This window comes from Hyaena hyaena, unplaced genomic scaffold (genome assembly GCF_003009895.1).
Source record: "Hyaena hyaena isolate Hyena2069 unplaced genomic scaffold, ASM300989v1 scaffold_608, whole genome shotgun sequence".
In the NCBI taxonomy this organism is placed as follows: domain Eukaryota; kingdom Metazoa; phylum Chordata; class Mammalia; order Carnivora; family Hyaenidae; genus Hyaena; species Hyaena hyaena.
This window is the reverse complement of record NW_024081243.1, coordinates 123,380-138,830: the sequence shown is the minus strand read 5'-3', so window position 1 is coordinate 138,830 and position 15,451 is coordinate 123,380. Positions and strand designations below refer to the sequence as shown.

The 15,451-nt window shown below is 44.7% G+C and overlaps 1 protein-coding gene and 1 non-coding gene across 4 annotated transcripts in view; one reads left to right on the top strand and one right to left on the bottom strand.

Moving 5' to 3' along the window:
• PTPRG (protein tyrosine phosphatase receptor type G) overlaps positions 1 to 15,451 on the bottom strand; it is a 705,708-nt gene that overhangs the window by 624,235 nt on the left and 66,022 nt on the right. The window lies entirely within an intron of this gene.
• LOC120248780 lies at positions 7,207 to 7,310 on the top strand. The gene has a single exon (XR_005532683.1). It is a non-coding gene; the product is annotated as a U6 spliceosomal RNA (small nuclear RNA).

Below are 15,451 nucleotides of genomic sequence, written 5' to 3'. Positions count from 1 at the left end.
TCTTGCACTTCAAGCATATTAAAAGCCAGGAGGGCAAATATAAGCCAAAGCAGTAGAGGATTCACGATGGGTGCAAGAGAGTGTCAGCAGGTGGGCAGGCTGGAATGGGCTTCAAAAACGCCACCATCAGAATTGAAATACTTTATAAGGAAACATCTCCAATTGATCACATGAAACATTCAGTGGTGCTTTATTTTTTTTAATGTTTTATTTATTTCTGAGGAGAGCGAGCGAGAGCGAGCGAGCGCGAGCGGGCATGAGCAGGGGAGGATCAGAGAGAGAAGGAGACACAGAATCCAAAGACAGGCTCCAGGCTCTGAGCTACCTGTCAGCACAGAGCCCGACATGGGGCTCGAACCTACGAACCGTGAGATCATGACCTGAGCCGAAAGTCGGACACTTAACCAACTGAGCCACCCAGGCACCCCCGGTGGTGCTTTATAAAGGCCGTCTAAACCTGAGGGCTGGTGGGAGTGGTGGGAAGGGGGGGGTGATAGGCATGGGGGAGGGCACTCACTGGATGAGCACTGGGTGTTATACGTAAACCAACTTGACAATAAAGTAAGAAAAAAATTAAAAAAAAAAAAAAAAAAAAAGGCCATCTAGTGAGGTGGTTCACAGCACTAGCTCCAAAGACAGAATTTGAACTGTGGGATCTGCCTCTTAAGGTGCTGGGTGAACTTGCACAATTACACTCTCTGTGACTTAGTTTCCCTCACTAGAGAAACTGTAGTATCGGCCTTCCCTTGAGGAATTGTTACATGGATTAGATATTATGTGCATGGTGCTTAGTATAATATCAGGCATGTTAGAGAGGTGCAATTGTTGTTTTAGTAATATTAACCCAGATAATGGTTTGAAAAAGGATAAAATGAAAGATGGGGAGCACCTGGGTAGCTCAATCAGTTAAGTGTCCGACTCTTGATTTTGACTGAGGTCATGATCTCATGGTCATAAGACTGAGCCCCTCATGGGGCACCACGTGGAGCCTGCTTGGGATTCTCCTCCCCCCCCCCCCCCGCCCCTGCAAAATAAACAAACTTAAAAAGAAATGAAAGAAATGAAAGAAACGAAGAACCCTTCCAACACTAGCAATCCAAGTTGTCATGCACCCCGTTAAGGAAAACAGTTGGGTGATTTCCTGTAAAACTAAGCACGCACTTTACCACGTGACTGAGCAATTGCACTCTTGGGTGTTTATCTCAGAGAAATGAAAACTTAGATCCACTCAAAAATCTGTAAATGAATGTTCATAGCAGCTTTATCTGTAATATCCTCAGACTGTAAAAGCCCCTAACAAACCAGACTACGTCCATCCCAGGAATACTACTCAGCAACAAAACGGGACCAACAGCTTCGATGGGTCCAGGGAATTCTGCCGACTGAGGAGAGCCCACCTCAAATGGTTATATAAAGTGTGATTCCACTCACACAACATTCTTAAAATGGCAATGAATTAATGATAGCCAGGGCTTAGGGATGGGCTCAATGCAGTTAATAAAGGGGTAGCACATGGCACCTCTGTGGCACTAGAACAGTCCTGAATCTTGACTTTGGTGGTGGTTACATAAATCTAAACACAGGATAAAAATGCACACAGGGGCACCTGGGTGGCTCAGTAGGTTAAGCGTCTGACTTTGGCTCAGGTCACGAACTTGCAGTTCAAGAGTTTGAGCCCTGCGTCGGACTCTGCTGACAGCTCAGAGCCTGGAGCCTGCTTTGGATTCTGTGTCCCCGTCTCTCTCTGCTTCTCCCCTGCTCACTCATACTCACTCTCTCGGTCTCTCTCTCAAAAATTAAAAAAAAAAAAGTAATGCACAGAAATACCCACACAGGCATACCACACACATAGCTGAGTATGTGCACAACTGGTGAGATCTGAACAAAGTCTATGAATGTGACGTCAATCTCCTAATTTTGTTATCACATTATAATCATACAAAAGGTACCACTGGAGGAGACTGAGTAATGGGTACACAGGAACCCTGAGGGGAGGGGGGAGTTTCAAATGGAAGTATTTCTGAATGTGCCTAAGCGCTTTAGACAAAGAGTGCAAGTTCAATAAAGAATTAAATGATCTACTGCAGAGAATTAGGAGTCAGCCATATTTTCCCCAGAAAGAGCCGCTATCTCTTTGGAGGTAGGAGCAGCCCCTATTTGTGTTTGTATCAAGCAGGTGGGATTTTACATCCACTCCACACAATAAATTAGGGCTAAGGAGTCTCGAAGTAGGAATGAGCATCCTAGAGGCAAGAAAAATAAACCAACCCTGCCCAATGTAGGGTTGTAATGTAAGAAAAACAATGTATTGCACATATGAGGTAGATGAGCCCCTAGGACCATGGGGGAGGCTAGCTCGGGGACTGGCAAACTGTAACCAAATCCATATACTGTCCATGGCTGCTTTCACACTACAACGGCAGGTTGAGTCGTTCCAGAAAAGACTGTATATCTATCCCCCAGAACCTGAAATATTTACTATCAAAAGAAAAAAAAAAAAGTTCCAATCTCTGGGCTTGATAACCAAGGTTAGGAGCCAACCCAGTTAAGGCAAAGAGGGTCCTCCGACCACCACTGTGCCTGTGAACATGCTGTTGCAGCCACCACCCAAATGGCTTTCCCTGTCCCCGTCTTTGCAATACGAGCACCAGATCCGAAGTCCGAGGCAGACGTATGTAACTAGCAGAGTCCAGGTCACATGGCCCCCCCATATTAGCTGCAAGGGAAATCTGATCATCAGACACACTTTGCTTCCACGACGACTCAGCAGACAAGGCCCAAACCCAGAAAGGGATTTCAGACAGCAGAAAACACAGGATGGGACAGCCATGTCTAGTGTGGACAAAGCCATCAACCACAAGCCAACTGGGTAATTTTTATTTTCTGCGGTTCAACCCAAACACCAGGTTTTCTGCCAATGTGACCAAGAAGAGGTGTTAATCGTTGTCAATATTTGCTAAACCTAGGCTTCCATTTGTTGACTTTCATCTTCAGTTTTCCCTTGTATCACTGAAAGTATATTTTTATCCCTGGTCTAGAGATGCTTTAATTTTTTTTAAAAAAAGCTTGCAGTTGGGTAGGAAGAGAAGTAAGAACCCAAGCTTGGGAGTCTCTTCAACTGTGTGAGTTTATGAAGCTAATATTAAAAGACAAAGCAAACCAGGCAACCCTAATATTCTAACAATTCCTTAGTAGCAAATGGGTTCTGTCAATCATAAAGCAACACCCTCTCTCATTGTATTGACTGTAAGACAAATGAGTATCTTGCCTTTCCTAAGTGGGAGGCAGAAAGTTCTAGCAATCTAACACAGACACATAATGAGAGATAAAAGGAACAGAGAGTAGTGTTTTCAATGAGTACCACATTAAAAATGGCTCCTTTAGGGGCGACTGAGTGGCTTAGTGGGTTAAGCTCTCCACTTCCGCTCACCTCATGATTTCACGGTTTGTGAGTTCAAGCCCTGTATCAGGCTCTCTGGCATCAGCACAGAACCTGCTTGGATCCTCTGTCTCCCTCTCTCTCTGCCCCTTCTCCACTCACACATGGACCTGCTCTCTTTCTCTCAAAAATAAATATTTTTAAAAAATAGCTCCTTAAGGGTCAACTGGGTGCCTCAATCACTTAAGCATCCAACTCCTGATTTCGGGTCAAGTCAACATCTCACAGTCATGAGATGGAGCACGGAGCCGGGCTCCACACTGGGCACAGCGCCTGCTTGAGATTCTGGCTCTCCCTCTCCTTCTGTCCCTCCCCCACTTACTCATAGCACACACACAGCCTTTCACTCTCTTATTTCTTAAAAAAAAAAAAAAAAAAACTCCTATACTTCAATAAGGTTCCATAAATGTTAGACATCCTGGTACATATTCCTAGCATTCTGACCTGCATCCAGGATTTCTAACGCGAAGCTTTCTTACGGTTAACAACAGCCAGACAATTACCAACTGGAATGGAGGTGGAACGACTGGTGCAGATGTGGGGAGACACGTATGAAACGCGTATCCTTCGTGCAGAAACTAAATTTTCCAAGATCCAAGTTCAAGGTCCTTCAAAAATAGAGGCATCTCCCCTACCGTACCAAAAACCCACTGGCCTTTACAATCACTCCTGAACTGCCTCCAACATTCTTTAGTTCTTCCCCAAGATGACTCTTCTTACATTGCCTCACAGATGAAAAACGAGGGCTGCGTATCGGCCATCCCCTCTTTGCAAATGGCACTTCTACTTACCAAAGTCTCATCAATTTCACAGGAAGGTTTCGGCGCACAAAAAAATAAAACCAAGGCTTGTGGGAGATGACGTTTGAAACCTAGGGCTCAAAACTTTACTTCGGCACATCTGTCAAAAATGATTTTCCAGGGCTGAAGAGAGAGATGCCTGACACGGTAGGTGACACCTCTTTATCAGCTCCAAGAACTCCAGGGAACGTAATTAGCACCCAATTAGTTATTAATAACTTAATATTCACACATCTGCTGAAATTCTGTAGGTGCGCAGTATAATTTAAATGTGATCATGATCATCCCTGTTACAGTAGGTGCTGTATACATAATGGATTGGATTCCACAGAGCCCGTTAAGGGAAAAAAAAGGGATGCCTCATCTGTTCCTTTCTCTAGGGTGTAAACTGGTCAACTCAAACCAAAGGGTATCCCAGTCCATCTGGAAGAGTTAAAGGAAACCTATTATACAATCAAACTGACGTGTAAGACGCATTAGCCGACTGCCTACTATATGCAATCTCTGTGTGGGATCAGATGTCTTAAAATGCTTCTAAAAGAGCTAGCATATCAGTAATTATTATTTATTAAGCCATTATTACACACCAGGCACTGTTCTAATCACTGTAAACACATCTATTACTTCATTTTTATTTCATTTACCCCTCACAGCCACCCTGCGAGGTAGGTTCAATTACTATTCACCATTTTACAAATGGGAAAAGGGAAGCACGCGTTCACATCATCTGCTGAAGATCGCCAACCTAGGGTGGCGTGGCTGTGATGCAAACTCAGTCCTGTCTGCCTTACAAAACCTTTGCTTTTAACCACTAAGCTCGAGTTAATCACTTTTCTCCAAAAAAGTGGTTTTAAATCCAAAACCTCCCCATCAGAGGGATCACCCAAGGCGAAGCAGGAGTCCTAAGCACTTCCATTCACTCGCCTACCTTCATAGAAGGCCTAGGTGGAGTCTTGTTTTCATCCTGAGCACTGTACAATTAGAAGAGCAACTTCACCTCTAGCTTTTTTTTTTTTAACTATTTATTTTTGGGAGCGCATAAGCAGGGGAGGGGCAGAGATGGGGACAGAGGATAGGAAGCGAGCTGTGTGCTGACAGGCCATGGGCAGCAAGCCCGACATGGGGCTCGAACTCATGAACCCGGAGATCACGACCCGCACCGACATTGGATGCTCAATCGACTCAGCCACTTAAGTGCCTGACCCTTAGCTTTTAAAATCTGACTCATATTTCTGTTATCTAAAGGCACAAAAAGACCTCTCCTACCACTCGTCATTTACCCGCCTCCAACACGCAACATCTCACTCTTTAGTGACCAAAATCCCCTCATCTAGGGACAAGAAATAGACAAGCTCCTGTATGGAATTCAGAAACACGATGCTATTTCATGCCCATCGTTTCAAGGATGGCCCCGCCTCTCCCCGCCAGGGTGAAGAAGAGAAAAATAGGATGGAGATATGGGAGGGGACCTCTGACCACAAAACAGATGTTTCTACAAGGTCTCTGAACAATCCTAGCTGCTGACCACACCCAAGCTATGCAACACAAGCATTTTAAAACACCAGCGAGGGCAAGACTATGTTCTCCCCACACCTGTCTGGAATGCCAATGCTGCAGAGCCTGGAGCTACCGCATTTCCAGCACCCTACTGTGCTTTCCCAAGGAAATTTCCCCTTCGTACTGATCAATGTCCAAGTACAGCTCAGGCCTCACTGTTCTGAGCTTGATGAAACACTGGATATTCATTTATTTTACAGACACTACAAGGCTACGCCTAACTAATAAAGATGGGATCTTCCTTCCAAGCTCCAATGAGAACAGGGTGTCTTTCAAAGATCTCAGCAACAACAGGCAGCTGTGTGAACACCCGCCGGCAACTTGACAAGTTTATGAAACAGGAAGGATATCGAAATATGGGGCTTACTGTTCTGAAAGAAAGCGAAGAACATTTCATAAGCAAAGTGTGCAAGCAAAAGCTATCCAAAACACTAGGGACAAATACTGCCTGAGATTTCCGAGGAATTTATTTTAGGAAAGTAGGCCAAGTGTTGGGATTTAGTTAGAAGGATTTTCATCACAGAACTCATTATAATATCCAAAACTGCAACGATATTTAACGATAAAGAAATAGTTAAGCAACACCATGGTAGAAGCATTAAATTAAACACTTCTCAATGGTCAGTTCTAAAGGTTTTGGAAGAGTAATGGCCTAAACAAAGTAAAATGAAAAGGGCAGATTACAATAGAATACAATTTTTGTCAAAAAATAAAAAAATCTAAGACAAGTAGATATAAAAATGCACCAAGGTATTCAAAGTAACTAACTCAGAAAGATATTTATATGATCTGTGCTTATTACAATGAACACATATGGCTTTTATATTAGGAAAAGCTTTTTTAGAGATATCCTCTCATCTCTCCCTTTTTTATCTCTAAGTATAGAAAATTCCCAACAAACTCAAAGACCCCACAAAGCCCCAATCCCATACACGATGACCAAACTTCCAAATGCCTGGGTTTTTTTGTGTTTATTTTTAAAGTTTACTATTTGAGAGAGAGAGAGAGAGAGAGCGAGAGAGAGCGAGAGAGAGCGCGCAAGCACACCTATCTGACCAAGGAGGTTCCACCCTGTCAGCACAGAACCTAACGCAGGACTCAATCTCACGAACCCCGAGTCGGACTCTTAACCGACTGAGCCAACCAGGTGTCGCTTCAAATGCCTGGTTTTTACAAGTTAATTCATGTGAATCGGGATCCAGATAAGGTCCCCACAGAGCTTGACCAGTATGTCTTTTAAAATCTTTACAGGTTTTCCTCTTCATCTCTCTTTATCTCCCTCTTGCAATTTACTCATTCAAAAATCCAGATCTGTGGCCAGTCTGGAATTTGCCTTTTGTATGCCTATGGTGCCATTCACCATGTTTTCCCGCCAGTCCCCTGTAATGCCTTTAAATTGGTAGCTGGACAGTGTTTACTTCGGCAGCACATATACTAAAAGTGGACTGATACAGAGATCATCATGGCCCCTCCACAGGGATGACATGCAAATTCGTGAAGCGTTCCATACTTTCTATGTATTTTAGGGGAAAAAAACGGACACCTGGACCCTTGAACAGACTTAGGTGGGGGTTTTTTTAGCGGGAGGGGTAGAAGGTAGAGGGGTGCAGGGCATTGTAAGTATTTCCTAAGAGGTACTATGTCCTATTGCGGGGGGCTCATGATATCTGGTTGTCTTTCTGTGATATGTTCATTCATTAGTGGCTGCAAATGGCAATCTGCCATTTCCACCACTTCGCGTTCATTGTTACTACAAGAATTTCTTAAAGGAAAAACTTCTGAGATGCCTGGGTGGCTCATTCGGTTAAGCGCCACACCCTTGATTTCAGCTCAGGTCATGATCTCACCGTTAGGCGATACAGCCCCAAAGTGGGTTTCGCACTGAGTGTGTGGAGCCTGCTTGGGATTCTCCGCCTGCCCCCTCCCTGCTCGCAGGCTCTCTCCCTCTCTTCCTCTCTTAAAAAAGAAAAAAAATTAAAATTAAAATAAAGAAAACCTTCCACCTGTCTACTCCCTGGTTACTCAGTATCAAAAGCTAGTCTTAATTTTTAAGATACACACATACTTAACCGATTTGAGCTTCCACTACATATAGAATAACTGGACACCAGGAGCAAAAGCCTCCTTATATTCCAGCCAGATCTGGAGTTCAAGGGTTCCCCAGGTCCGGAGGGGCCCGATCTGTACAAAGGGAGGAGGCTGCGGAGAGCTCAGGCTTGCCCTTACCCGGCAGTGCCTGGCACAGGTGCACCAGTCCTGGGAGGGGTGGCCACCTCTCTGCGCATGCCCGGGTTACTTTCCCAGCGCCACCAGAGGGCCGTGGGCTGCCCCCAAAGCCAAAGTGGGCCTCAGTGAACTGAACCGAAGCTCCCCCGAGGCTGGCCACGGCCAAGTCCTCACACGAGGCAGCAAAGCGGAGAGAACGGACAAACTGTGCACAGAAAAATGGAATCAACAGTCTGAACTCGATTTAACGACGCCTTTACAAATTGGAAGGCTGTCGGCCCGAGGCGGAGAAAGGCACACACCACAGCACGGGGTCAGGGTCTGTGGCTGGTGGGCAGCTCTGCGGCTGTGAAAGAAAAAAAAAAAAAAATGGCCAGAAGAGCCGATTTAATAACTCAGGGTCAGCACTTGGGCTCCTGCCTGGGCCTTTGATTTTTATAAACTGACAATGCAGGTGAGTGGAGAGCACGAACACAAGTCCTCAGGTAAGCCCTGCATGGCCCCGATGGTCACTGTGCCAAATCTCCCTCTGGGGCATCCAGATGGGGAGGCTGGCCATGACCTCCTTACTGCGGCCAAGGTCTCCTCGGAATGCACTCATTAGCTAAGCACGCACTGGCCCTCAGCAAGGAGATCTGGGCCACTAAATATAAATGCAAAACAAAATTAGACCCATCCATTCTAAATCTCTGATCTTTGTAGCAGGAAAGGTTTACTCCCTGCTTTTAATTTTTCTACAAGGCATAAGCACTGAAATAAGCACCTAGCTCTGGGCCCTGCCCCTCCCCAAACCAAACAAGGAAATTACTTTTGTTTCCTAAGCCCCGTCAGATTTCATGAGGCATCTGTTGACACTTCTAAACCTGGATTAAGTTTCTACAGAAGTACTCACCGCCCATCTTTTAAACAGAACTACAAACCCATCTGCAGTAGTACAAAACACAGAAGCTGATAAGCTTTAAATGAACTGGAAACATTTACCTAAATGGGAATCGGGACTGACTCCGTGATTTTCCTTTAAAAATCCACTAATAAAAGAAGGCAAGGAGAAATAAATGTTTGTAAAATTCCTCTTCCCCAGATTAATACAAATAATCACCCCCTAACCACCTACTCACACCATAGCTGTGGTCCACAGGATAACCATGTGCTGTGGCTTCCTGCTCTCCTCTGGTTTCCATTTTGCCCCACTTATAGAAGTGCCCGTAGACACAAGGGTTTTCAGCTCTTTCTGCTCACTGCTTTATCTCCAACACCAAGGACAATGCTTTACGGTAGATGTTCTGTATCTGTTTGAAGGAGGAAAGGAATTCCATTCATTTCACTAGAACCACGGATACTTCAGAGCTAACACGATACCTCAAGGAGATGACCAAATAGTTAAGCTTCAGATTCTTCTCTGTAAATATGCTTTTAATTGCACCTAATCAGAAAACAACCTGCTTGGACCTCCTCCCGTCAAAGAGCTGGCAGAGTGCTCTCCGATTTCCCCACATCTCCATAGCAAACTCTTCAGAAACCCCCCCCAACACTGAGGGACACCATGCAATCCATCAACCTCTCCTCTGATCCACAAAGACTTTCCCATTTAAAGTAGTGAAGGGAGAGACAAGAAACTCCAATGACTGGGGCCCTGTTCATTCCAGATCCATTATATTCCGAAAGTGAACTAAGAAGAAGCCAGACGAGACATGAAATATCCCAAAGCAAATGGACCTTGAATAAATCATTGCACTCCCTCTCAAATAACTATGGTCTGGGTTAGCCCTCATTTCCTTGAAACCTGAAAGCCCACTGTGCAGGATGAATCAAGAGGCAGGTTGTTTACTGGTAAAACTCGGGCTCTGGATTGAATAGCTCAGACATGGGCTAGCCACAGGAGTAGAAACAGGTAACCTCTCCTCTGAGGCTCATTTGCCTCATCTGTTAAATGGAGTGATAATAGTAGCTCCCTCTGGGAACTGTATGGGAATTAACCATGGTAATGTGCACAACCTACTTGGCACAGGGTCTGACCTTTCACATGTGCTCTACGAGTTGTGTTCATGAGGAGGAAGAAAACGATGAAGACAAATACGATGATGACCACAGTGATGATCATCACGCGGACGATGATCAGCATATGGCACACGATGGAGAGAGCGCCCATTTTAGTGTTGGAAATAGCCATGTCATACACCCCAGGGTCTACTCTGAGTTCTCCAGAGGGCAGCTTTCATTATGGGGAAGTGGCAAGACCATGGTGGCTGTCCCTTGCCCACCAACCACATCAGGTTCATCTCCTCCCCTAGGGCGGCTATGAATTTTCATGTTCACCTAAAGCACTCAACCAGAAACACAGCTGTCAATAGCGGACAACAGGCAGGACTCTCTGAGAGGGCAGAGGGAGGGAAACATCCGTACGGGCTAGCGGGTGCTAAGAGTTCAAAGTAGAAGGAACGCACTGGAAGTCTCCAGTGGAATGCAAACCCCATGAAAGGCAGACGTGGTATCTGTAGTGCCTTAAAGGGTATCCCTCCGTGCCTACCCGGTGCCTAGTACGCGCCATGTTTTTACTGACCAAAAAAACAGAGGAGGATGCGACAGAAGACCAGTATATCACCCAGTTCCCTAGAAAGCAAAGTGGCAGCTGTTAAGACTGCTGAGCGTCCAATGTTCTGCATTGATGTTTTTGTCAGCTAGAAGAAATCTAGGGCTGTAAGTGACAGTAGGGGGGCTAAATAGTGACCCATGAGTCCCCCCCCCCTCCAAAACAGAGAACGCTATGTCCTAATGCCCACAACTTGCGAACGTCACCTTGTATGGTCAAAGAGTAAATACTACTTTGCAAGACTGGGATGTGATTTTAAGTTATGGATTCTGACAGGAGATACTGATCCTAGATGATCCACGTGAGTTCTGAATCCAATGACAAGTATCCTTAGAAGAGTGAGGCCCAGGGGAGACTTGACAAGCAGAAGAAGAGGCAGCTGGACCAAAGAGACAGAGATGGAATCACAGGTCCAGGCACACTGACGGCCAGCAGAAGGAAGAAGAGGTAAAGAACAGATTCTCATAAGTTTTGCTGTGACGCCCCTAGGAAACTAACAGCGTCCTCACTCACAGGTAAGTCCACGTCCAGGTAACACACTCGGGTTACCATCTCCTCCTTCTTAAGGGGCCCCAAAGCCACAAACAGAACAGGCAGGTGCCAGGTATGAAGCCACGTCAGAAACTGACAAAGGAACAGTGTAGTTCAAGGCAGTTGGGGCAAAGGGAAAAATGTAGTAACTAGGGTGCCTGGGTGGCTCAGTCGGAAGAGGTTGTGACTCTTGATTGCAAGGCCATAAATTCAAGCCCTGCGTTGGGTGTAGAGATTACTAAAAAATAATAAACTCAAAAAACTGCAAGGACAATATAGCACAAATATCCGGGGTTTAAGAAAAGCATGGATGTCCACTCTAAATAAGATTGCCTAATATTTGAAGTTGATAAATCAAACGTATCTTTAAGTTATACATACGTACATGCTATATAGATGGAATTTTTTAAAAATTACCTGTATCCTCGCAAGCAAACAAAAATCTCATTAGACAGCATCATACGATTTGATCTAGAACTTTATGAATCTACTAGAAACTAGAACCTCCTGGAGACCATCAGAGCCCCTCACTTCCGACCAGTGGGCTCACCTCTGGGGCAAGGTTTCTCAAAATGGAATCAGAACACCAGAGTCTTCTCAAAAGTCCAAAGTTCAAGACTTGTTTTTACTTCTATGATAAACTAAAAGTAAAATATTTCCAAATACAAACCAGGCAAGAAACCTGATAACTGGAAGTCATGAAAGACACCTGTATGCAACAAAACAAGTATCTTGTGTTTGCGGGGCTTGGATAAATTCAAAGAATTCTTGTAAGATGCTTCTCCCTTTGATAAGATGTCTCTACATACATTTGAGAAGCACTGCTCTATGGTACAGTCCTGACATTTTGCTCAACATAACAGAGAAAAAATAACGACATACAAATATTGACTTGAATATCCTTCATCTTGAATGCAAAAAACATCAGTTATCAGTTCCATAACAGTACCTGAAGAGAATTAGTAATAAGATGCCTCTCCTCCCTCAGCCTTTTCAGTTTTTCTAAGGCCTCAAAGGGCTAGATCAGGTGACTATCTGCAATTAAGAACTCAGTACCACAACCTTGAAAATGGTAGCTGAAGGCTTGATGGATCTAAGGCCAACAAACGCTCTTTAACAAAAAAAACAAAAAAAAAAAAAAAAAGCAGGAATGTTTTCTTTAAATTATGTCCTTAAAATTCCACAAGATTGAGTCACAGCTCCAAGTGATAAACTGAAATCCGATTATGATACAGAGATTACACACAGTTCTCCTAATGAGATTATTCCAGTCTGAATAAATAATAACTCACAGACTTGAATGAGAAGATGGCTATCCTCACTTATCAGCATCAGTGAGGCAGGCAGATCCTCAAAGGGCTGGGCTGCGTTTTGGGGCACTTTTCTCTAGATGGTGACCAGCACAGTTTCAGAGGCATCTGACATCTTTGTGGCATACAGCCAACAATGATAAACTCACACACAGAAATGCTGAGGCCTGGGGAGTGCAGAACCCGGTCAAGTCCTAAGAAATCTCAAGTCCCACGGGTGTGTGCTCCAGATCCCAAAGAGCTTCACTTCCTTCAGAAGCTGCAACGGGAACAAGGCTCCAAAGGAACAGAAAGTGTTCAACTGGATCCACGCGGCACTGAGAAAGTCACAGGAAATTCCCTGACCTCCATTTTCTTCCCTGAAATACAGCCCTCAGCAGTGTGCTGGGCCCAGGAGTACTCTGCATGGATTCCCTTCTTCATCCAGCCCTCTCAACAACCTTGTTGGGGAGGTGCTCCTCTGGTCCTTTTCTTCCAGATGAGAAAATTGACCAGACTTCAAGTAACGTGCCCAACATCGTTCTGGTGCGAAGTAGTGCAAAAGCCCAAACTCAGATTCCGAATTTGAGCTAGAAACTGCAACTAACTAACCTGCGAAGCGATAAGAAAGTAACACAGCCGATCCTGGAACACCGGCACATCTGGGTGCTGCCAGAAACTTTTTAATAATGTTTTTGTAACTTAAAATCCTTCACACTAACATAATAGTGTGTTAGTCTCCAAACTATACCGAGACCAGTGGCTGAGAGGAGGTGGCCCCGCGTCCCCCATGGTGACAAGCACTGTGGCCCAGAAGCCACCCTAAACAGCATTTCAGTGAAGATTCGGTGGAGATTTAATCAGCTGACACAGCGTACAAGGTTGTCATAAACAGATCACCCAGTAGATCCAAGGACCCAAATTTCAAACATCCAGCAAAGTAGAACCGGACTAAAAGCAACAGCACAAGATTTTACCATGTAAAACATGAGGCTCGGATTAACCACCAAGTAAATACAATGCGGGACCAGGGAGAGACCAGACCGTTCCATCAAAAGTAATTTGGAACAGATGTTTATACCAGCATTATCCGTAATAGCCAAAAAATGGCAATTACTCCAATGTCCATCAAGTGATGAATGCATAAACAGAATGTGGCATGGTCGTAAATGGACCATTATTTGTCCATAAAAAGGAATCAAGTTCTGATACATACAAGATGAATGAACCTCGAAAGCATTATGCCAAGTGAAAGAAGCCACGCACAAAAGACCACGTGTTGTAGGATTTCATTTCTATGAAGTGTCCAGAATTGGAAAACTTGTAAAAAGAGTAAGCAGATTAGTAATGCTGAGGGCTAGGGGCTGTTGAGGGGAAACTGGGAGCTTTCTGTTAATGCTACGGGGTTTCTTTTGAGGATGCTGAAAACGTTCTGAAATGGATTGCGGTAATGGTTGCACAACTCTGTGAATACTAGATAAAAAAGCTGTCCCCAAAAACAAAATATCTAGAGCATTTAGCTGTATGTTTAATGTTTATTTATTTTTGAGAGAGAGAGAGAGAGAGAGAGAGAGAGAGAGAGACCAAGCACGAGCGGGTAAGGGGTAGAGAGAGAGGGAGACACAGAATCTGAAACAGGCTCCAGGCTCCCAGCTGTCAGCACAGAGCTCGACGTGGGGCTCGAATCCACGAACTGTGAGATCATGACCCAAGCCGAAGTCGGGACCCTTAACGGACTGAGCCATCGAGGCACCCCATAGGTGCCTGCATGTTTACACAGAGATAGAAATCTCCTGCTTTTTAGAAGGTCACCATATACCACTTTGCTCTCAAAGACCTGCATGAGTACCTATGTATACTAACCAAAAGAAATCCGAGGATTTTCACTTTTATTAAAAGAAAAATAGGGGCGCCTGGGTGGCTTAGTCGGTTAAGCGTCCGACTTTCGCTTAGGTAATGATCTCGCGGTTCGTGGGTTCGAGCCCCGGGTCGGGCTCTGTGCTGACTGCCAGCTCAGAGCCTGGAGCCTGTTTCAGTCTGTGACTCCGTCTCTCTCTGACCCTCCTCTGCTCACGCTGTCTCTCTCTCTCTCTCTCTCCTAGAAATAAATAAAATATTAAAAAAAAAATTTTTTTTTTAAAGAAAGAAAAAGGCAAAAAGCAAAACTAGCATTCAGAGTCCGTTTCGCAGCGAGCCTCACAGAGGCAACAGACACCCCCGAGCAGCAACGTGGGCCCCGCCAAGCTCCTCCCTGAGCTACACTCAGCACCTCGGCATCATACCACCACAGCTTTGACATGTGTCTGCAAGCGTCTGTGCTTTCTCTCAATTTATTCTGTGCCTAAGTTAGCAAGATGTGTCCTGAAGTATCAGAAAAGCCTAAGAGAAGTTATTTTTTGGGTCTGGGAATGCTCAAAAAATTTTCCACATGCATTAATGACAATTGCTTCTTGGCTTTACACCATCTCAGCTTACAAAAGGTTCCCATGAGAGGTATTCTTGATGTTGGGTTAGCGGGAGAATCCTGTATACTTTAATTCTAGGAAAACGATTTCATCTTCAGATTGGCTCAAAATAAGGAAGAACAAGGAAAAAGTTTGCCAACATGGGGCACCTGGGTGGCTCCCTTGGTTAAGTGTCAGTCAGACTTGGGCTCAGGTCATGATCTCATGGTTTGTGTGTTCAACCCCACAGCGGGCTCTGCACAGACAGCTGTCTCCCTCTCTCTCTCTGCCCCTTTCTGTCTCCTTCCCCCTCTCTCTCTCTCTCAAAAATAAAAAACATTAAAAAGAAAAAAGAAGTAAAGAAAATGTTTGCCAATATGAAGTAGTGAGCTCTTCGGTGCTGGAAGCATTCAAGCAGAGACCACCTGATTTTTGGCCAAGAAAACAACTAAAGGGATTTATTTCACCTGTAGGACGCAAGCTTAAGTAGACCTTCTCTGACATACTAAAATTCTAATGTTTGTCATGGATGACAGTTAAGTAACTGAAGAATTAATCACTGAAACGGGCTACGT